The sequence below is a fragment of the Trichomycterus rosablanca genome, chromosome 13 (genome assembly GCF_030014385.1).
Source record: "Trichomycterus rosablanca isolate fTriRos1 chromosome 13, fTriRos1.hap1, whole genome shotgun sequence".
Classification (NCBI taxonomy): domain Eukaryota; kingdom Metazoa; phylum Chordata; class Actinopteri; order Siluriformes; family Trichomycteridae; genus Trichomycterus; species Trichomycterus rosablanca.
Genome location: NC_086000.1, coordinates 33,186,421 through 33,211,554, shown reverse-complemented (window position 1 = coordinate 33,211,554; position 25,134 = coordinate 33,186,421).

Below are 25,134 nucleotides of genomic sequence, written 5' to 3'. Positions count from 1 at the left end.
ACTGAATTAACTCTTACTGTACTGCACCTAAAGTACTAACTATTTAATCCACCTACTCTAACCTTTACTGAATTAACTCTTACTGTACTGCACCTAAAGTACTAACTATTTAATCCACCTACTCCAACCTTTACTAACTATTAAACTATTAACAAGACTAAATATACAATATGAATTAAATAATCACAGTACTGAGTGAACTCATACAGGACTAAAATAACTCAGTACTGAAATTAATTATACAGTACTAAATAAACTCTTACAGTAAGCGTCTACAGCACTAAATTACCTACAGTGTAGATTTAAATTAATACTACATTGGGCGGCACTCAGTGGGTGACACTGTCGCCTCACAGCAAGAAGGTCCTGGGTTTGATCCCCAGGTGGGGTGGTCTGGAGTGGAGTGTGGAGTTTGCATGTTCTCCCGTGTCTGTGTGGGTTTCCTCCGGGAGCTCCGGTTCCCTCCCACAGTCCAAAAACATGTGTTTGACATTAAAGACTTGAACTGATGAATCTTGTGTAATGAGTAATTACCGTTTCTGTCATGAATGTAAGTGTGTAAAACATGACGTTAAAATCCTAATAAATAAATAAAATAAATGAATACTAAATTAACTCTTGCAGGATTAAATTAACCCCTATAGTACCGAATTAAATTCTACAGTACTAAGTGAAATGCTACACAACTTAATGAACTTCGACAGTATTTAATTAAATTCTACAGTTCTAAATGAAATATTAGAGGACTAAATGAACCTACAGTACTGTAATAAAATTAGCAGAACTAAATAAACTTTTGCAGGACTATAGTGTTTCTCCAGAACATCCCGTCTTGTGTTTGGGCTTGTTAATGGCTAGTTCATTCTTTCTGTCATGGTATCCATCCATGTTGTTGCTTGCCATCCTGCTTTTTTGCCTTTAACTCCTTCAAGCATAATTGTATTTTTCAATAAATTGATCCTTTTCATAATTTGGCCAAAATAAAAGAGCTTTATCTTGGTTATCTACATTTACATTTTCAGCATTTAGCAGACGCTTTTGTCCAAAGCGACTTACAGTACTGTGACAGTATATTGTCAAAGCAAGTGAGGGTTAAGGGCCTTGCTTAAGGGCTTAACAGTGGCAAAGCAGTGGTAGGGCTTGAACCAGCAACCTTTCCATTACTAATTCAGTACCTTAACCACTAGGATACAGCTGCCCCCTCATCTTACTTAAATACAACACAAATGCTCAGCTGGTTGACTTGTTCAAAGCAGTAATTAGATTGTAAATGTTTTACTGTAAACGTTATACTTTATGTAAACCAAATATGACTGTAATCCCTGTGTTGACTTCAAAAAATGTCCAAAAGTATAAAATAAGCCCTTTCAGATAATATTCAGTCCCAAGCAACCTCTCTGAATGAATTAAACAGATGATGAAGCAGGTTTTTCCACATCCAATCAGACCTGCTTACATTAGCTCCACAGTGAAAATGTACCAGATCCAGATGTCATTGTGAACCTGAGGACTGGGACTTGTTAAGACCACAGCAAGGATATTCAGCTTCATAAGTTGCACATATGGAAAAAACATAAAAATGTGGGTTGAGTAGGAATATGTCTACTCTGTCAACAAGGGCCACTAAGCATCAACAGGCTGCACGACGTAACATATTAGACCTGGTATTGTACAGTGGATATAAAAAGTCTACACGCCCTGTTTCAATGCCAGGGTTTTGTGATGTAAAAAATGAGACCCAGATGAATCAATTTGGAACTTTTTCCATCTTTAATGTGACATATAATCTGATTGGAAAACAAACTGAAACCATATACACATTATCATAGTGTGATAGCATAAATATGTACACCCTTAAGCTGATCTTTTGTTAAATTGCCCTTTGATTTTATGACAGCGTTCTGTCTTTTTGGGTAGCATGGTATATCTTAAAATATCTTTGCCTACTCTTCCAGGCTAAAGTGCATCTCCTGTGCACCTCTTTAGGTAACCCATAGATTTTAACTGAATTCAGGTCTGGACTCTGGCTGTCCATTACTTTTGTTTATGTCCATTACTTTTGTTAATGTTACGGTACTATATGGAGATGAAATTACTCTTTATCTTTTTGGCAGAAGCCCAAAGGATTTGTGCCAAAATTGACTGATATTTGGAACTGTTCATTATTCCCTTCACCTTGACTAAGTCCCCAGTTACAGCTGCAAAAGCCCCAAACCATAATGCTGCCACCACCATGCTATACTGTGGGTATGGTGATGTTTTGATGATGGACAATGTGCCAAAGATACTTTATGGAATTATGGCCAAAAAGTTAAACCATGGTCTTATCAGACCGTAACACATTGTCCCACATGCTTTGGGCTGACTTGATGTAGGTTTCTTGTATATTTTTCTTTGTAAGAAGTCTTCCATATTGTTACCCTACCTCATAGACCAGACATATGAGGAACACGGGGGGTTGTTTTCACATGATGTACTCAACAAATACTTGCCAGAAATTCATGCAGCCCATTTAATGTTGCTATAAGCCTTCCTTTTGTCTTTGTATCAGTTTTGGAGGGACATCCAGTTCTTGGTAATGTAACTGTTGTGCCATACTTTATTCAGTTGTTGATGACGTATTCACTGTCACTGTGTTCCTTGGTATATGTAATGCCTTAAAATGTTTGTACCCTTCTCCTAACTGATGACTTTGTAAGCTCTTTGCGGATCGTGGCCTTTGTTGTAAGATGCAACTAAGAAAATGTCAGAAAAATCTGACTAGAAGAGCTGAACTTTATATGAGATTAATCACTTTAATTGATGGCAGGTACTGACTTTTATTTAACATTAGTTTGACAGTGATGTGGCTCAGGTGGCTCAGTAGAAACACACACTGGTACACCAGAGCTGGGATCTCGAATACCTCATATCGAGTCTCAGCTCTGCCTGCCGGCCTGTTGTTCAGATAGGGGTGGCTTATTGAAGTCGGATAGGGACTCTCTCATGGCTGATGCAATTATGACCTCTGCTGGCTGATTGATGGCACCTGCACAGAGACGGGAAAAGAGTGCTGTCAGGGTGTGTCTCTCTGTACACAGTGCTGATCCGCATTGCACTCGTCGTGTCAAGTGTAGGTGAGAAAATGCATACGGCTGCTGCCCACGTGTCGGAGGGGGCTGGGTTTAGCTTCACTCTCCTCAATCGGAGCGGGGATCGGCATTGGTGGAGAGGAATTGGATGCGCTAAAAGGGAGAAAAAGGGGAGAAAATGCATAAACAAAATATTTAAAAAAAGTTTGAAAGTGATTGGTTAATTCAGAACATAGTCACACCCAATTATAAGAAGGTGTGCACACTTATGCAACCACATTATTTTATTTATTTTTTTATTTTTTTACCTCTAAAACAATTTCACTCTGTTTTTCCATTAAACTGCAAATATTTTATGTCACATTAAAGGTGAAAATAGATCTTTTTTTAACATTACACAATCCTAATTTAATCAAATGAGGACTTTTTATGGTTTTTTCTGCCTCTTTAAAATCTGTTTTACTTAATTAATTACTAAATAACTACAAAAGTAGAAGCCGCTGTTCCAACTTTTTTCGAGTGATGTGCAGGCATAACATTCTAAATGTGTTTGTATTTACAAAATACAATTAATTTGATTAGTAAAAACACTGAAAATCTTTTATTTCTACTTTTATTAGTTAAATAAAGATTAAAGAGAATTAAAGAGACAGATACTTTTTTTTATTGTATTTTTTAAAATGTCCCAACTCTTCTGAAAATGGGGTATGTAATTAAAGGTCAAAAGTTCAGGGTTCCTTATTCGGGACATATAATATTTGCTCGTTGCATACCTCACTGGCTCAGGAATCTTATCCGAGCTAATCAACATCAACAGCACAACGATTCCTTTGTCCTATGGCCATTTGCATCTCAAACACAAACATCAGTCTTTTGTGCTCACAGTGCATATAGAGGATGTCACATATAAACACTTTCACCTTAGATCTTCGTCCAAAAGAAAACATGGAGGATAGTGGGGGTTGGAGGAATTATAAAAACATGTTTTGCTTAAATATCAGTGACTCCCATATGAATAGTGCCATAACAATAGCAGGATTGATGAGCGGGGTGGACAGTGGCCAGTGCTTTCCCTTTAACATCTTTATGTAACCAGCTGTTTGACCCTTTTTGACTTGACATTTAGCCCTTGGTTGTGCATGGATTGGGTCAGTGGATTTATCTTGCCAAACACCACACAATTACCCAAGTTTGCTCTTTAGGAAAACATTTAGGGGTGCAATCTAACATCACTGCTGCAGAAAATAAAATCTAACAAGCTGTAGCTGGCCGAATACTGCTAATATGTTTTTAGTTCTTCTCCTTTCTTGCTAACCATTAAACACATTTTTTTTTCTTTTTAGTTGCTTTATAAAAGCGTCATGGGATAAGAAAATAAGTAAGAAATGCATTAAATCTGGTAATACCTTTTAAAATTTCATGTACAGTAATCAATCACATAATTATGTACACCTATATGGTACACACATTCATTTATTATTTTATAAGCTACACCTACCGTACAGATAAACTTTGTGGGTATATTATTACTGACTGTGGCTCTTCTGTTTCTCTGTACACTTTACCCCATTTATAAATGCTTGCCTTTGGTTACTGTCTGCAGGAAGTTTCAAAAGGTGTCCCTCACAGCAAGAAGGTCCTGGGTTCGATCCCCAGGTGGGGTGGTCCGGGTCCTTTCTGTGTGGAGTTTGCACGTTCTCCCGTGTCCACGTGGGTTTTCTCTGGGAGCTTCGGTTTCCTCCCACAGTCCAAAGACATGCAAGTGAGGTGAACTGGAGACACTAAAATTGTCCACGACTGTGTTTGATATAACCTTGTGAACTGATGAATTTTAACATTAAAATCCTAATAAACAAACAAACAAACAATCTCATAAATGCAGAAGGTGCATTGGCCGCTTGCTCTAAATGCTCCTAGGTGTAGCAAAGTGAGTAAATGTGTGTGGGTTGCCCTGCACTGAATTGGCACTTTGTCCAAGGTGTGTGAAGCCCTTGCAGCCAAAGTTTACAAGTGCTGACCTACCCATACCCACCTTGACCCTGAGGATATACATGTGACTAAAGATGATGATTATTATTATTGCCCAGTGATAGACTGGTGCCCTTTCTAGGATATTGATACCTTGCACCTAAATTCATTTATGTGTGAGCATACTTGGCCAAAAAAGCCTGTATCTGTGATTCTGTGTGCACCACTGAAGCCACTGCAACACTGACCAGGACAAATCAGTTGATGAAAATGTATTAAAAAAAAAAAAAAAGAGAAATCAGGATGATCAAAATTTACTGAACATGAAAAAAGCAACTAACTGATACTTTGATCTGGATTTTGGTTATACAGAACAGTTTGTCACACTCAGGTAGTTTCTTTTGGACTTGAGCTTTATTGAATAAATATTGGTCTAGTTATGGAGTTTTGTATCTGTATATTTGTGTTAAACATCATGTTTGTGTAATACATTTGCCAAACAGGCTGTATGAAAAGAGTTTAAAGCCAGTCAGAGACATGTGGCACGAAATCTGTGTTTCAAAGCCCATTCATGCTATTGTGTTAAGTCTCTAAGAGAAAGAGGACGGTCTGGTCTTTTTGTGTTTGATGAAGTCGCAACCATGGCAACCTGTGTTTCCTTTAAATAGATATTAAAATAAATGAGATCGCTGTCGTCCACCTTTCATTACGGATAAAACTTTATAAATGTCGTTTCATGAGTCGCCTTACATTTGTTGGTTAAAAAATACTAAACTCACAGAGCTCGTAGAAGTGTAAATGAAACCTTGAATCTTTGTTTGTCGAATTTCTTTTAATAGCGGACAAAAGACATTCACAGAGTAAGAGAACATGCTGTCTTTTTCAGCTGCTGTAAACAATACTGTAGGAAGCAGGTTCATAACAGCAACAGAACGGATTCTGTACAGGATCAATGGGTGAGTCAGACTTTAAACTGTCAAAGAACAAACAAGAGGAAATAAAGGAAGTGAGAAGGGTGGAACAGTGCGACAAATCTTCAAAAATCTGCCAAAACCAGACGTCCATTGATGAAGAAACAATTCCTGTCATTAGATTTTGTCCAATGTAACACCTTGCCAATCTGACTGGTTTGATGTTGCACTGACTTGTATGTACAGTACAGTTTATAAAAGGTGTTTTGTGCTAATATAAAAACAAAGATCTAAATACAAATTAAGGTATTTACATCTGGTTTGACAAGATACCCACATACAAAAGAATTTTGATAGACAGACAAACAGACAGACAGACAGACAGATAGATAGATACTTTATTAATCCTGTAAATTAGTAAATTAAGGATACTTGATACTTTATTATTATTAATTATTATTAATAGTAACTTTATTATTAACTCTATTATTAATAATAATTAACAATAATTAATTAATAATTAATTAACACAATTAAAATCAATTAAAATTCAAATGAATTAATTAAATTAGGCAATTACATTAATTAATTAATTACAACTGATTAATTAATAATTAACTTTATTATAAATAATAACTTTGTTATTATTTATTATTATTAATAGTAAATATTGGATTTGTTTCTGTAACATGACAGCTGCTTAACGCTTTAATGGTCTGCTAAACCATTTGGTTGAGCTTACTTTCAGTCTAAAAACTTGGGTAAAAAATAAGCTGTATTTTGGGCAGACCCAGGTGGCACAGCGGGATATTCAGCTAGCACACCAGCTCTGAGATTCTGAACTCCTCGGTTTGAAACGCAGCATTGCTACCGGTGGTTTTGGGTGCCATAAACTTGTGAACTGATGAATCTTGTGTAACGAATAACTACTGTTTCTGTCATGAATGTAACCAAAGTGTAAAACATGACGTTAAAATCCTAATAAATATATAAACATCTCATTAGTCATTGTGTCCACTTTGTTTTTAAATTTTGGTCTTGGGGTTGGTGTTGCGAAAGCTGATTCTAGCTTTTTCTCCAGCGCTGGGAGAAAACCCTGGCCTCAGGTGGATTGTGGATCTGTTGGCTAACGTGGTATTTAACTTGGCTGCGTTTATGAATGATGCTTTTCTTAGGCTCATTCCAGGTGTTTTTACTGGGACCCTGCGTTGCTCAGAAACCGAACAGTCCTGCCAACTTAATTTCCTTTGTAAAAACACATTGTCTGCCTGATGTGTCTTTCTCTTCCTCGAGAACTGAACTGCTGCATCTGAACGCTACAGCTTGGCCTGCTCCCGATGTCTATAGCTGTCGCATCGCTTTTAAAATAGCTTGACATTCCCACTATATCCATTGTGACTCAGGTCACAAACTGTGTGCTTCAGTAACCTACAATAACACTTATAAAATATCTTCCATCTGGTCTTTTGAGTGGATCTGCAGATCTGACACAGAGTAGGAGAAACTTTCACCTTCTACAGCAGCTATGAAAATCAATTTTTTTTTTATCAGCCTGACCAAACTATAAAAAAGTTAATGTTGCTCTTTTTAACTGTCATCACTCACAAACAAGGCTGTCAAGGCTGTTGTGTAAAAAACAAATGACATTTTAAAACAAATCCAATATTTTATAGATAAATGAATAATACAAATAAAGAAAGTATCCTCACATAAATAAATTTGGCTGGAAAATCCCCTACCTGGCAACTTTGTGAAGTGCCGTGAACCAGGCGAGTGCCAGTACCCTCTGCTGTTTAAAGTAAAAATCAATTCATCGTAAATGAATAACCGATTCGATTTTTAACTGCCTTGTGGTGCGTCATTACATCCCTACTGGTAGCAACCAAACAATTACTTGGATTTAAACTTGATTTCACCCCCCTGGCTGTAGGTGACAAAATGCATACGGCTGCTGCCCACGTGTCGGAGCGGGTTAGCTTCATTCTCCTCAATCAGAGCGGGGATCGGCATGGGTGGAGACGAAGCATGAATCGGGTAATTGTACGTGCTAAAAGGGAGAAAAAGGGGAGAAAATGCATAAACAAAAAAATAAAATATAAATAAATAAATAAATAATAAAAAACAATATATATATATATATATATATATATATATATATATATATATATATATATATATATATATATACAGTATATATACACACACACATTTTTTTATATACATATTTTTTAAAAGTAAAATTAACAGTTTACATGCAGCCAGATAATTCATTAGTCCAACTAACAGCTCAATCAAAATAATATATGTCCATGCATTCCGAGTACAATTTCTATCTGATTGAGTGAGGTGGGTAATCTCTTAAATAATCCATTAAATAAAAGAATAATAGCCATGTAAACACCGGCATCAGATTACATTCACACTCAGATTACATTTACAATCAGAAAGTTTAAATTCATTCTGAACATGTGCATTGCATCATAGTGGAAGCATAGACGGAATGAAAAACTTTAAGAAGTTTAAGCTGCAAACTTCAAAAGACCTAAAAATAATAACATTTTAATAAGTGAATGTAAAAGAAAAGAAGGCATTTGTAGCCTAGCGGTTAAGATACTGGACTAGTAAGCAGAAGGTCACTGGTTCAAAACCTCACCACTGCCAGGTTGCCACTGTTGGGCCCTTGAGCAAAGCCTTTAACCCTCAATTGCTTATACTGTAAGCGTCTGCTAAATGCCTAAAATGTAAAATGTAAAAGACATTTCCTGAGTCCGCCAGCAATTAAAAAAAATGAACACACCTACTGGTAACATCCTGCTGCTCCTCTTACTCTGACTGGACTCGATGGACATGATGCTCGTTGTCATGGTAACCTGTGGTACTCTACACACGTGGGTAATTTTGGATCTGATTACTAGTAAACAGAAATTTGTTATCAGATTGTTAAATAGAGTGTAAATATAAAGACCTCAGTCTCCATCTGTAATCGGAATTAATTCAGTCGGATTGGAGAAAATCTTTGCATGTTATTTCCACTCTGACATCGAATCTGCTGAAGTTTCCTTCCCTTTTAGAGATGTACTTTTACTTATTCAACATACAAACATTAACTAGTCAGAAAATCAAAAACATGTTTCTTAGATCCAGCTCTTACATCAGTTCTTAAAGCCTCACTGTCATTGCTGTTCCTATTTATCACACAGTAAAACAGTCTATGGCTTCTGCTCAGGTCCATTTATTTTTAAACTGCCTCTGTTACCTATTTTTTTTAAAAACCTACTCTTACTCTTAACATTACTGACCTTGGTAATTACAGACCCATTCCTAATTTGCCCTTTCATTCAAAGGTTCTAAAAAGGTAGTGGTTGTTAAACATGTACAAGAATGACTTTCATCCCACCACAGAGACAGCTTTTATTAAGGCTGGTTAATGACCTTCTTTACTCTGCAGATACTGGTCTTATTAACATTCTTCTTTTAGCTCCAAGTGCTGCATTTGACACAGTTAACCAGAGTATTTAACTGGCTGACTTCATTCATATCTAGACACAAGTGAATCTGCCTTACCTGGTTTGAATCTTACCTTAATGAAAGACATCTCACTTGGTTTGATTCTATCAAGGTACGCCATAGGGATCAATTTTAGGTCTTTTATTATTATTATTATTATTAGTAGTAGTAGTAGTATTACTAGGGATCTTCAAAAAGTTTCTGCACTTTTATATTTTGGTTGTAAACGGTGAGGGTGGGAGGAGTAGTAATTGGTCGTGTCTGAGAGACTGAGAGACACTTATAGTCCGAATTTGGCACCATCTGATTTCCAACTTTTTGGATGCTTAAAGAAGCTTTAAGGGGAGGAAGATTTTCATGTGATGATGATGTGAAAGCAGCGCTGCATCAGTGGCTACACGCTTAACCAAAAACATTTTTTGCTGATGACAAAAAGTTGGTACGACGCTGGAAAAATGCATCGGAAAGTGATTTATGTAGAAAAGTAATGTAATTTGTTTTTGAAATTCTTAATACATAGAGTTAAAAAAACTTCTGACACTTTTTGAAGAACCCTCATATTATTATTATTTTATTGTTATTATTGTTATTAATTTTTAATCTATATGCTATTGCTTGGTTCAAATATGTGTAACCATGTTTTAACCTTTCATTTATATGCTGATGATTATTAACTCTACCTACATACGCGCCCAACTGCTTCTTTCCACATACAAATCTGTTGTAGTCAGAGATATTAAACATTGGATGTTGTTATTAAATGGTACTGCAATAAAACAAAAGTAATGCTGATAGGTATTTTCTCTTTCACTACTCCTTCTACTGCTGCTAAAAAACCAAGGAGTCATCTTTTAGTCCACACTCGCGTTCCAATCACATTAATTCAGTCTCTAAATCCTCTTTCTATCATCTTTGTTACATTGCTCGACTCCATGCTTATCTCAGCTTTCATGATGCAGAGATATTGCCCCATGTGTTTATCTCTTCACATTTGCATTAGTGTAACTCATTTTTTGGTCTCCCTTCTAAATATCTAAAGGAACTGCAATGCATACAAATCTGTGCTGCCTGGCTTCACACTCACACTGGGAATTCAGCCCATATCTCTCCTCTGCTTTAACAACTTCTCGTTCCAGCTCATATCTAGTTTAAAATACTCATTTATACATTTAAAGGACTAGATGGATCTGCTCCTTCTGCTAAGTTCCATACACACCAGCTTGTTAAGTTAGATCTTTCTTACCATCTTTCTCACTAAATTATCTACTGTTGGCACCAGATCTTTCAGTGTCACTCACCTCAAACTTGCAAACTTGCAACCTCAACACTTCAGAGCAAGTCTTTCCACATTTAAATCAGAACCTTTTTACTCAGTGCTTCTCCCCTCTATGCATGATTCTGTCAGTCCCGTTGCTATAATTGTTATATGTGAGACAGTGGTAGCCTAGTGGGTAGAGCGTTGGGCTATCAATTGAAAGTTTGGAAGTTCGAATACCAGCTCTGCTCTTCAGTCACTGTTGGCCCCTAACCCTAGGGGCACCATACACTGACTGACCCTGTGCTCTGACCCCAGCTTCCAAACAAGCTGGAAAATGCTGAAAAAAGATCACAGTATTGTAAACCTGTATATATACACTGATCAGCCATAACATTAAAACCACCTCCTTGTTTGTACACTCACTGTCCATTTTATCAGCTCCACTTACCATATAGAAGCACTTTGTAGTTCTACAATTACTGACTGTAGTCCATCTGTTTCTCTGCATGCTTTGTTAACCCCCTTTCATGCCATTCTTCAATGGTCAGGACCCCCAGAGGACCACCACAGAGCAGGTATTATTTAGGTGGTGGATGATTCTCAGCACTGCAGTGACACTGACATGGTGGTGCTGTGTTAGTGTGTGTTGTGCTGGTATGAGTGGATCAGACACAGCAATGCTTATGGAGTTTTTAAACACCTCAGTGTCACTGCTGGACTGAGAATAGTCCATCAACTAAAAATATTCAGCCAACAGCGCCTCATGGGCAGCTCATGGGCAGCGCCTCATGGGCTGTAACCAATGATGAAGGTCTAGAAGATGACCAACTCAAACAGCAGCAATAGATGAGCGATCATCTCTAACTTTACATCTGCAAGGTGGATCAACTAGGTAGGAGTGTCTAATAGAGTGGACAGTGAGTGGACACTGTATTTAAAAACTCAAGCAGCGCTGCTGTGTCTGATCCACTCATACCAGCACAACACACACTAATACACCACCACCATGTCAGTGTCACTGCAGTGCTGAGTATGATCCACCACCTAAATAATACCTGCTCTGTGGGGGTCCTGACCATTGAAGAACAGGGTGAAAGCAGGTCAAAAAGGTATGCAGAGAAACAGATGGACTACAGTCAGTAATTGTAGAACTACAAAGTGCTACTATATGGTAAGTGGAGCTGATAAAATGGACAGCGAGTGTAGAAACAAGGAGGTGGTTTTAATGTTATGGCTGATCAGTGTGTATATATGACAAATAAAGGTGTTCTAATTAATAATCTGCTATTATTACTGATTTATTATTTATTATTATTATTATTATTTTATTGCTATTATATTATTGTTGCTAGTAAAATTGTTGTTATTATTTCGAGCTTTCTCCATCTTTCCTTCTTTATCTTTTATATGTCACATCTTTTCCCTCATGCCTCTATAATTTCTTATTTCCCTCCTGTTTGTGTTTCAATTTGGTCTCATGCCATCCTTCATCTTTCCTGCTAGCATTCTTTCCACATCTTTGTCTCTAATCTACACTACTATGTTAAACAGCCTTACATAAATCGTGTATTGAATTGATTTCTAGCCCAATCTGGGGATTAACAGCAAACATCAAACTGGTAATAGACTCACATGAAGCACTATAGAATCATATAAAGGAATTGTATGCTGCTAAAATACTCATTCTTAACAATAAGAGGGATTATTTAATCAGAGAGGTCAGGCACTTTGTGATGTACACAGTATCTAATAAAATTAGCACCTCTGTTAAAGCAGGTTACACCACCAATTCTGTACCTTTTAATACTAATCCATTCCAAAGCCATATTAAATGAGATGAGGGATTATCAGATTATAGTTTTGTTTCACATTTTTACCCTAGGCTCTTTAAGCACAGTGTTCTAATTACCAGCATGGACAACCTCAGATTACCCAAAATACTCAAAATGGTTAAGCCAGTCTGTGTTTTTCAACATCTTTGCATATGAATCATTCCTTAAAGAAGCATCATCATCCTGATGCAGGCAGCTTAAGATTGGCTAGTATGTCGGCTACCAAAGGGTTTTATCACATAAAGACACAGACATAATGAATCTGAGAAAGCTGGCCAGCTGTCTTCAGTCCAGCCGATTGCTGAAGTGTCTGAAGAGATTGTTGACATTATCCCAGTCCATACTACATGCTTACACATGATCATTATACCACAAATACAAAATAATAGCACAGAGAACCCATGACAGGGATCAATAATAAACTGGTACTAATATTCTCCTTTATGGATCTGGTTCTTTTGTGTTGTTGTATTAAAGGTGCTTTTGTACTTTAGTGAACTTTAAGGCTATGTTACTAGGAGCTAAGGAGCTATATATATATATATATATATATATATATATATATATATATATATATACAGTGTATCACAAAAGTGAGTACACCCCTCACATTTCTGCAGATATTTAAGTATATCTTTTCATGGGACAACACTGACAAAATGACACTTTGACACAATGAAAAGTAGTCTGTGTGCAGCTTATATAACAGTGTAAATTTATTCTTCCCTCAAAATAACTCAATATACAGCCATTAATGTCTAAACCACCGGCAACAAAAGTGAGTACACCCCTAAGAGACTACACCCCTAAATGTCCAAATTGAGCACTGCTTGTCATTTTCCCTCCAAAATGTCATGTGATTTGTTAGTGTTACTAGGTCTCAGGTGTGCATAGGGAGCAGGTGTGTTCAATTTAGTAGTACAGCTCTCACACTCTCTCATACTGGTCACTGAAAGTTCCAACATGGCACCTCATGGCAAAAAACTCTCTGAGGATCTTAAAAGACGAATTGTTGCGCTACATGAAGATGGCCAAGGCTACAAGAAGATTGCCAACACCCTGAAACTGAGCTGAAGCACAGTGGCCAAGATCATCCAGCGTTTTAAAAGAGCAGGGTCCACTCAGAACAGACCTCGCGTTGGTCGTCCAAAGAAGCTGAGTGCACATGCTCAGCGTCACAACCAACTGCTGTCTTTGAAAGATAGGCGCAGGAGTGCTGTCAGCATTGCTGCAGAGATTGAAAAGGTGGGGGGTCAGCCTGTCAGTGCTCAGACCATACGCCGCACACTACATCAAATTGGTCTGCATGGCTGTCACCCCAGAAGGAAGCCTCTTCTGAAGTCTCTACACAAGAAAGCCCGCAAACAGTTTGCTGAAGACATGTCAACAAAGGACATGGATTACTGGAACCATGTCCTATGGTCTGATGAGACCAAGATTAATTTGTTTGGTTCAGATGGTCTCAAGCATGTGTGGCGGCAATCAGGTGAGGAGTACAAAGATAAGTGTGTCATGCCTACAGTCAAGCATGGTGGTGGGAATGCCATGGTCTGGGGCTGCATGAGTGCAGCAGGTGTTGGGGAGTTACATTTCATTGAGGGACACATGAACTCCAATATGTACTGTGAAATACTGAAGCAGAGCATGATCCCCTCCCTCTGGAAACTGGGTCGCAGGGCAGTGTTTCAGCATGATAATGACCCCAAACACACCTCTAAGACGACCACTGCTTTATTGAAGAGGCTGAGGGTAAAGGTGATGGACTGGCCAAGCATGTCTCCAGACCTAAACCCAATAGAACATCTTTGGGGCATCCTCAAGCGGAAGGTGGAGGAGCGCAAAGTCTCGAATATCCGCCAGCTCCGTGATGTCATCATGGAGGAGTGGAAAAGCATTCCAGTGGCAACCTGTGAAGCTCTGGTAAACTCCATGCCCAGGAGAGTTAAGGCAGTTCTGGGAAATAATGGTGGCCACACAAAATATTGACACTTCAGGAACTTTCACTAAGGGGTGTACTCACTTTTGTTGCTGGTGGTTTAGACATTAATGGCTGTATATTGAGTTATTTTGAGGGAAGAATAAATTTACACTGTTATATAAGCTGCACACAGACTACTTTTCATTGTGTCAAAGTGTCATTTTGTCAGTGTTGTCCCATGAAAAGATATACTTAAATATCTGCAGAAATGTGAGGGGTGTACTCACTTTTGTGATACACTGTATATATATATTTCCCTAGTCATATACAATTACCCAATTGCATTACGCTTCCTCTCTACTGATGTTAACCTCTGACTGAGGAGAGCCCTGACTAACACACGCCCCCTCAGACACGTGCTCAGTAGCCAACTGCATTTTTTTCACCTGCACAAGGTGACTTCATATGCGGATCAGCTTGGTGTAAGGAGAGACACACCCTGATCCCCATTATCCCTCGTCTCTGCGCAGCCACTATCAATCACCTGGCACGTTCCCCTGGAACAACAAGCCAATTGTTGATCCTGTAGGCACCCAGCCTGCCGGGTGGCAGAGCTGAGATTTGAACCGACGAGTTTGAGATGTCAGCTCTAGTGTGCTCGTGTGTTTTACATTTACATTTACATTTTCAGCATTTAGCAGACGCTTTTATCCAAAGCGACTTACACAATGAGCAATTGAGGGTTAAGGGCCTTGCTCAGGGACCCAACAGTGGCAACTTGGTGGTGGCGGGGCTTGAACCGGCAACCTTCTGTTTACTAGTCCAGTGCCTTAACCACTGAGCTATCACTGGGCCTCGCTGAATGCTCGGAGCTGAATATTTTTTAATAGGGTCATCCCTGCTAAGGCTACAGACCAGACAATGAGCAATCCTAAAGACCCTCATTAAAAGGTAAAAAGAAATATGTACACCCTGACTAAATAACTTTTACCAGTACTCATACCTGAAGCTAGTTCTGGGAGGAGTGTGCATGGATGTGCCATGTGGCACTATCTTGGGCTCATCACCTGACCTTATTGGGAAAATAAAGTGTGACTTTAATGGATGGAAAAAGTATAAAGAAATGCATAATATAAAAAGGTATGTGCTAGTTATAATTACCCTGATGTCCACATAAACTATGGGTTTTAGTTTTGATCAAACTCCTTGATGGAGAATGGTCTTTCTCCTACTCTGGAGCTGCCCAAGAGTAAAGCCACAGGCAGTTATTGGAAACTTACACCCCCCTGGCTGATAGCCATAAAACAGTGGTTACTATAAAGCATTAAGTTTACGGAAAGAAATAGCTGGCTGTTGTTCATGTGTAAGAATTGATTTGATCAATCGATTGTGTGTGTCATATCAATTCAAGTAATGTGTTGCATAGCAAGAGTCTGAGTCGTCATAAGGAAGCTGCCAAGCTGAAGTAGCAGGCCTTCTGAGTAATGCTCACGAAAGGTTTTCCATATTCAGTAGAATGCACGAAGGCCAAAAAGGATGCTGCTAAAGTAGTTGCAGAAGTGAAAGCTTGGGCATGTAAAAATACTTTCATGTGGCCCCTTAGATGTTCTGGCAAATGGCCTGGTGCCTTAAGCTGTGCAAAGCAAGTATGGGAAATTGTTACCATTACTGAGAATACAGTTGAGCAGTGGAATAAAATTTTTGAGAAACTCCTCAACCAAGCTGATAGGGCTTTTCTCAGGAGGCAGTGCCTATGAGATATCACTAGAATAATTCAAGTTCAGCATTAAAGCTGAGGTTATTGTGGTGGTTTAGCCTCTTGGGTGGTATGGCTGAAGGTGTGGATATGATTCGAAGGCACTAAACAGAGCTGGGGTTGTGTGGTTAAAATGCCTGTTTAATATTACACAGAAATGCTTTTTAGACTAGCAAACCAAGGTTGTGATAAAGTTAACCGAAGGTATATTTCAGTTACAGGGGAATCACACATTTCGGAATTACAAGTTTCATCCTAGCAGAGGAAAACTGGTCCAGCATTTTTTTGCACAAGGATGTAAAAGGCCATGAGATCATGCCAATGCAAACCACATGTGTTTTGTGGACATGGAAAATTTGTGATTGTGTGCCTCAGCACAACAACAGGTATGTCTGCACACAAGGAATTTGTTTCCAGCTGTTGGTAGCTCTCTACAATATACAGACAATACAGTACACAGACAAAACAACATGCAGACCATGTGCATATTTTAAATAATAAAATAAATATATATAATTTCATTATTATTTCATTTTTATTATTTATCTTGTGATTTTTTTTTTTTGTATATACAGTGGACCCTTGACTTACGAATTTAATTGGTTCCGAATGGCTGTTCTTAAGTCAAAATGTTCGTTAGTTAAACCTATTTTTCCCATAAGAAATAATGTAAATATAATTAATTCGTGCCAGACCTCCCAAAGCACCCCCTTACATAACCTTTCTAATGTCTTAAATGGTCTTTTTTGTTATAAATACAAGTATATTTTCCCTTAATCTTAAATTATAGAATAGACATTACTGTAATAAACAATAATAAACAACAATACACAGTAGTACTGTACATAAAAAACACATCACATTTCAGTACAGTACGTGTGCTGTACCATACACCGTAATGTTTCCTTCTTTTTTATAAAATGTATCTACCAGAAACAACAATAACTCTCATATTTCTCTATTATTTCCTTCTTTATTTCAATAATGTTGTATTTTGTAGGTGTAATTGCATGAAAGAAAGAATACTTTACTCAGCAGACTTCCTTCTTCTCTCTCACTCACTGTCCCCGCTGTCTGATACACAGTGACAGCTACTGGCAGGAGTAATTATACAACAACAAATGTAATAGATTTGTTCATTTTCTCACCACTAAGCTTTCTCTGCACCATATTTGAGGCCATTTTAATATTGAATTTTACAAAATATAAAGACAACACCGAAAAAACATTGTCCGCTGTCCGAATGTGTGCTCACGGTATATATACATATATTTATATATAAAGAGAGAGAGGGAGATGCTCGGAGTCAACTTGTTCGTGACGTCACGTGTTTCACGAATTTCGGTTCGTAATCTGAAATTTGTTCGTACATTAAGTTGAAACAGTTCGTTCGGAACCCAAAATATTCGTATGGTAAACCGTTCGGAACTCAAGGGTCTACTGTATGTAAATTTTTGCTTGATGTTTCGTCTGTGCTGAGCTACCAACAGCCAGAAACAAATTCCTTGTGTGTGCAGACATACCTGTTGTTGTGCTGAGGCACACAATCACAAATTTTCCATGTCCACAAAACACATGTGGTTTGCACTGGCATGATCTCATGGCCTTTTACATCCCTGTGCAAAAAATTGTGATAATTTTTTTCTGCCTGGTTTCTGGTTCTTGTTGTGTAGAAGCACCAATGATATTCTCTGCTGTTTTAACAACTCTTTGAAGTCTGCATCCGCCCTGTTCCTGTGAGAGGTACTTTATACCGTGGGAGGTACTGAGGTAGCTGTAATAGTTGTTTTGGCTTTTGTATCAATTGTTCAAAGTCATTAAAAGTTGGTGTTAGTCTTAAAGGGTGCATTTTACATCTTATCTTTACACCTGTTGATACTCCATTGATAGAATAATGAGGAGCAAGATCTGTTTGAAAACTGTACAGCATGGGGAACTCGATTATTATTTTTTTATTTCTTTTTTGGAACTGGAACATTTCTGTAATTTTGCTTCATTTTGAACTTGAACATTGCACAGTGTAAAGCAGAGATAAAAATCAGCACCTTCAAATCAGAGGCCATGGATCTCTAATAATGAGGAGTGAGGAAGGAGGACCTGCTCCAATAAATTTAAACATCCAATGACTTTGTTTATGATTGAAAGTGAAGAACATAATATTAACTGGTAACTGTTATGTGGCAGCTGCTGAAGTTTGTGAGTTCGTGTCCATCTGTGTTGCTATTTTGGCTGGCATAGGAGGCACGGAGGTGTAGATGATTAATGTCTTAGAAGGAATGGCTCCAGAACAGAGATGGGGACTCGAGTCTGAGACTCGAGTCGAGTCGCACGTAAGTCACACACAGCGACACACAGAGCAAATGAATCGGACTCGACTCGTGACTCACAAAAAATTACTTGTAGACAACAAAAGTCAGCAGCATGTGTTAACATTAGTTACGTGTGACAATTATATATATATATATATATATATAAATATCTGATCCGACATAATTCTGATCGTGTCATTTTCTGCTCTCTAATAACGCTCCAGCCACTTTAACCCGCAACGCACGCAATTGGTAAATGTTCCAGCCAGCTTCCGGCATAGTGATGAAGCGTTTGGATCCTTTGGATTGAAATCTCACTTAAAATGGTGGAATACCCTACGTAGTTCACTTCTCTGGTACAGCTGGTGTGAATGAAACGCTCCTACAGAATTGGCGCTAATGGTTGGACGAACCGCTTTCTGAACAAATCAGACCTTTTGATTTTAATTGTTAGTAAGAAATGCTGTTATTTGTATTTATTTAGTCTCCAGCGTCACACAGATAATTGTCAATGAAAAGCTTGATTGGCTTTCTAATGAGTTCGTGTTTTATTTCACAACCGGGAAAAGTTTGGAGGTTTTTAATTATAAGCAGACATTTACAAAATAACGGATTATATTCCTAATGGGACACACGCTTATGAATTTAATAGCATCTGGAAGTACAAAGGTTAAGGTAAGCATTGGTTATGGATTTTTTTGCTGTGGTTTGGATTTTGGCCGCTGTGCCATAATTTATCACGCTCTTTTTTTTTTTTGCATTGAAAACAAAACGTATCAGTTTAAGCTTTTAACTGGTACCTAGAAAAATAAAAATGGCGAAATAGAGTTGTTAATCTGTTGTTTTTTATCTGAACTTATATATTTATTCGTTTCTACACTACATTTAGACATGAAGACTCGTAAATTGACTCAGACTCGTATTTTGTGACTTGTGAACATCTCTGCTCCAGAAGTTCCCAATTCACTAATTGAGTTTTTTTTTTCCTTTTTAAAAAATTCTCTGGAAGCTAAAAACTCCACCCTCCAAGTGCCCATCCTGACAGGTTGGGGCTATTGAAGAAGACATTTATTTGCCTCAGGCTGAACACAAATTGCGGCCAAACAAAAGAAAGAAAAAGAAAAGGAAAAAAAAGAAAATTGCTCACAAGATAGAAAGTTAGCAGCTCATATTGGTTAAACACTTCTGGATTTACATGCTGGCCAGCTCCTTCTGTATGAATGAAGTACGAGGTGAAGCCCCGCACCTGCAAGAATGAAATAGAACCCAAGTGCAAGATAGAACCAGGGTAGAACAACACTTTGGCATAAAAGGCACTAGGAAAAACAGGGCACAATCACAAAAATATCCACTACCCACAATGGTGAAAGTGGATACTCACTGCTGAACTCATTTTGAAGCCGCCATGTTACAAAATCAGATCTTTTGCATCGAGTGTACTGATGAAAATCTTTCTCATCAATACTACAAGTAGTCTCATCCAAAATGACGTGCATGTGTAGAGTACCACTTAGTGTACATGTTATCATGCCAACAAGCATCACGTTAGTTCAGTCACAGTAAGAGGAGCAGCGGTACTTTATCTGAGTTTTCAGTTGGTCTGTATGTTTTTTAACTGCTATAAAATTCTAGCAGACTCAGGAAATGTACATTCATTTATTAAAATCATTCTTAAGTCTTTTAAAGTTCACAAGATAAACTGCAGAAGAGTTTTTCCATCCCGCCATGTTGAACTTTGTAAACTTCCACTATGACGAAATGCACATGCACAGAACAAACTTACACTTCCCAATTGGGAATGTAATCAGATACAAGTGTTTACATGGCTATAATACTTCTGTTTAACTGATTATTTAAAGAATTACCCTCCTCGTTTAATCAGATAGAAATTGTACTCAGAATGACAATAATAGGAATAGTATATTCCGACTGAGGCATGTACATGATGTATTCTATTTAGTATGAACTCTTCAGTCAGATTATTAATGGATTATTAAAATGCATGTGAATGTGGCTAATGACACATTTATGCTAATAAAATATTTAGAAGAAAAAAAACCTTTTTTTAAATCTTGTAATACTGAGCAAGATGAGGCAGGTTGCAAGTGTGTAATCTTAGTAATTATTTTAATAAGGGCTTTCTAGTAATTGTAGTCAAAGTCTGTGACATTTGTCAAAACACAGAGACAGCATAACAACTAAATAGTCCATATTATAATCATACAACCAGATAACAGGCTAAAATTGAAGCCTGGATGAAAAGTATGAATAAACATGACAGGCAGAAAATGTGACACCACGTTGCTAATTTGCTAAAATGCTAATTAAGGGGAAAATGATTAATAGCTGCCTTTTTTTTTTTTTGGTATGGTGTCTTGTTGATGCGAGAAGACATGCATGCATCAGGGAAGATTATAGAGAAGGTTTCCATGGCAGAAAGGTTATAGCAGTGGTGCCGACTAAACCTGTACTACCCACTATACTGGGCAGTGGCAAAATAGGATGTCATAGGTGGATGATCACAAGGGTGACAACAGCAATAACATGAATTCAACTGCAGACAAAAGAACAACAGAATGACAATATGCAAGTTGAATATGTGCACATACACTGATCAGCCATAACATTAAAACCACCTCCTTGTTTCTACACTCACTGTTCATTTACCATATAGAAGCACTTTGTAGTACTGACTGTAGTCCATCTGTTTCTCTGCATGTTTTGTTAGCCCCCTTTTATGCTGTTCTTCAATGGGCAGGACTCCCCAGGACCCCCACAGAGCAGGTATTATTTAGGTGGTGAATCATTCTCAGCACTGCAGTGACACTGACATGGTGGTGGTGTGTTAGTGTGTGTTGTGCTGGTATGAGTGGATAAGACACAGCAATGCTGATGGACACCGCACTGTCACTGCTGGACTGGGATTAGTCCACCAACCTAAAATATTCAGCCAACAGCACCCGGCCAGCGTCCTGTGACAACTAATGAAGGTCTAGAAGATGATTAACTCAAACAGCAGCAATAGATGAGCGATCGTCTCTGACTTTACATCTACAAGGTGGACCAACTAGGTAGGAGTGTTTAATAGAGTGGACAGTGGAAACGGTTTTTAAAAACTCCAGCAGCGCTGCTATGTCTGATCCACTCATACCAGCACAACACACAATAACACACCACCACCATGTCAGTGCTGAGAATGATCCACCACCCAAATAATACCTACTCTGTAGTGGTCCTGTGGGGGTCCTGCTCCTATATGGCAAGTGGAGCTGATAAAATGGACAGTGAGTGCAGAAACAAGGAGGTGGTTTTAATGTTATGGCTGATCAGTGTATTTGCAAGTTGAAGGGACCTTTAGGTTAAAAGGTGCTCAGCTTGTGACTGAGGAAGAGCTGAAGATTCCTCTGAATACAGCTTGCATGAATGGAATGGCTGGGTCAAAGACTTCTGGGTGCCTATTTGCTGATGTTGACAAATAAGGAAACAATCTGAACTTGGAGCGTTTGAATGATGAATCATGGCAGGCTGGTTGTCGTTAAGATGGTAATAGATCTTCTACACATCAAGATCCTTGGAATCCGTGAACTAAGACAGGATTAGGACACTTTTATTAAGTACAACACACTGTCTGCATTTCAGGTCATTAACAACAAAAAAGAAATGTAATAGCCTTCATCATCAACAAGGATGTCAACAAGACCTATATTGGATACAATGCTGTGATTGATCGACTTAAGTTAATCTGATTTCATGTGCAACCATTCAACATTACTGTCATCCTGGTTTAAGGCCCAGCAACAGATGTCAGCGAAGAAGTTAAAACTGAAATTGACAAGAGCTACAAACAAGATGTCCTGCTGATTATGAGAGACAAGAACACCAAAGTTGGAAGGAAGGAAATACAACACAGCCTTGGAAACTGGAATGAAGCCAGAGAATCATATGAATTTTTGTGAGCACAATGACTGTTTTATTGTTAATCATGTATTACCTATACTGAGTGAGAAGTAGTAACTCAGTGGTTAAAATATTAGACTAGTAATCAGATAGTTGTTGGTTCAAGCTCCATCACCACCAAGTTGCCACTGTTGGGCCCCTGAGCAATGCCCTTAGCCCTCCATTGCTTGCATTTTATCAGTCATAACTGTAAGTTGCGTCTGCTAAATGCTGCAAATGTAAATCTAAATCCCCAATAAACCATAACAATGTCTTTACACCAGGAAATATCTAATGGGGTTAAACAAAACTAAATTGACTAGAATATACTGTATACACCAATCAGCCATAACATTAGAACCACCTCCTTGTTTCTACACACATTGTCTATTTTATCAGCTCCACTTACCATATAGAAGCACTTTGTAGTTCTACAATTACTGACTGTAGTCCATCTGTCTCTCTGCATGCTTTCTTAGCCCCCTTTCATGCTGTTCTTCAATGGTCAGGACCACCACAGAGAAGGTATTATTTGGGTGGTGGATCATTCTCAGCACTGCAATGACACTGACTTGAGTTTTAAACACCTCACTGTCACTGCTGGACTGAGAATAGTCCACCAACCAAAAATATATCCAGCCAACAGCGTCCCGTGGGTATCTAGAAGATGATCAACTCAAACAGCAGCAATAGATGAGCGATCGTCTCTGACTTTACATCTACAGGGTGGACCAACTAGGTAGGAGTGTCTAATAGAGTGGACAGTGAGTGGACACGGTATTTAAAAACTCCAGCAGCGCTGCTGTGTCTGATCCACTCATACCAGCACAACACACACTAACACACCACCACCATGTCAGTGTCACTGCAGTGCTGAGAATGATCCACCACCAAATAACCCTTTCTCTGTGGTGATCCTGATCATTGAAGAACAGGGTGAACACAGGCTAAAAAAGTATGTAGAGAAACAGATGGACTACAGTCAGTAATTGTAGAACTACAAAGTGCTTCTACAGTGTATCACAAAAGTGAGTACACCCCTCACATTTCTGCAAATATTTCATTATATCTTTTCATGGGACAACACTATAGAAATAAAACTTGGATATAACTTTGAGTAGTCAGTGTACAACTTGTATAGCAGAGTAGATTTACTGTCTTCTGAAAATAACTCAACACACAGCCATTAATGTCTAAATAGCTGGCAACATAAGTGAGTACACCCCACAGTGAACATGTCCAAATTGTGCCCAAATGTGTCGTTGTCCCTCCCTGGTGTCATGTGTCAAGGTCCCAGGTGTAAATGGGGAGCAGGGCTGTTAAATTTGGTGTTTTGGGTACAATTCTCTCATACTGGCCACTGGATATTCAACATGGCACCTCATGGCAAAGAACTCTCTGAGGATGTGAGAAATAGAATTGTTGCTCTCCACAAAGATGGCCTGGGCTATAAGAAGATTGCTAACACCTTGAAACTGAGCTACAGCATGGTGGCCAAGGTCATACAGCGGTTTTCCAGGACAGGTTCCACTCGGAACAGGCTTCGCCAGGGTCGACCAAAGAAGTTGAGTCCACGTGTTCGGCGTCATATCCAGAGGTTGGCTTTAAAAAATAGACACATGAGTGCTGCCAGCATTGCTGCAGAAATTGAAGACGTGGGAGGTCAGCCTGTCAGTGCTCAGACCATACGCCGCACACTGCATCAACTCGGTCTGCATGGTCGTCATCCCAGAAGGAAGCTGACGCACAAGAAAGCCCGCAAACAGTTTGCTGAAGACAAGCAGTCCAAGAACATGGATTACTGGAATGCCCTGTGGTCTGACGAGACCAAGATAAACTTGTTTGGCTCAGATGGTGTCCAGCATGTGTGGCAGCGCCCTGGTGAGAAGTACCAAGACAACTGTATCTTGCCTACAGTCAAGCATGGTGGTGGTAGCATCATGGTCTTGGGCTGCATGAGTGTTGCTGGCACTGGGGAGCTGCAGTTCATTGAGGGAAACATGAATTCCAACATGTACTGTGACATTCTGAAACAACTTTCTTCGAAAACTGCCCAGGAGGGTTAAGGCAGTGCTGGATAATAATGGTGGTCACACAAAATATTGACACTTTGGGCACAATTTGGACATGTTCACTGTGGGGTGTACTCACTTATGTTGCCAGCCATTTAGACATTAATGGCTGTGTGTTGAGTTATTTTTAGAAGACAGTAAATCTACACTGCTATACAAGTTGTACACTGACTACTCTAAGTTATATCCAAGTTTCATGTCTATAGTGTTGTCCCATGAAAAGATATAATGAAATATTTGCAGAAATGTGAGGGGTGTACTCACTTTTGTGATACACTGTATATGGTAAGTGAAACTGATAAAATGGACAGTGAGTGTAGAAACAAGGAGGTGGTTTTAATGTTATGGCTAATCAGTGTATGTCAAAAGACGTAAAAAACTTCGTTGTAAACACACGGCCTGGAGCTGATTGTGGTACAGACCACTAAGAAAAAAAAAAAAACAACCACACCATCAGACTTTCATGTCACCTGAAGAACAAACCACTTGCCTTCATTGAAAACAACGATCTCTAGAAGCAGAGAACCAATGGAGCTATGGCTGGTACTCAAAGGTCATCAAAGAAGAATAGAAGAAAACCCTTTAAAGAATTTAAA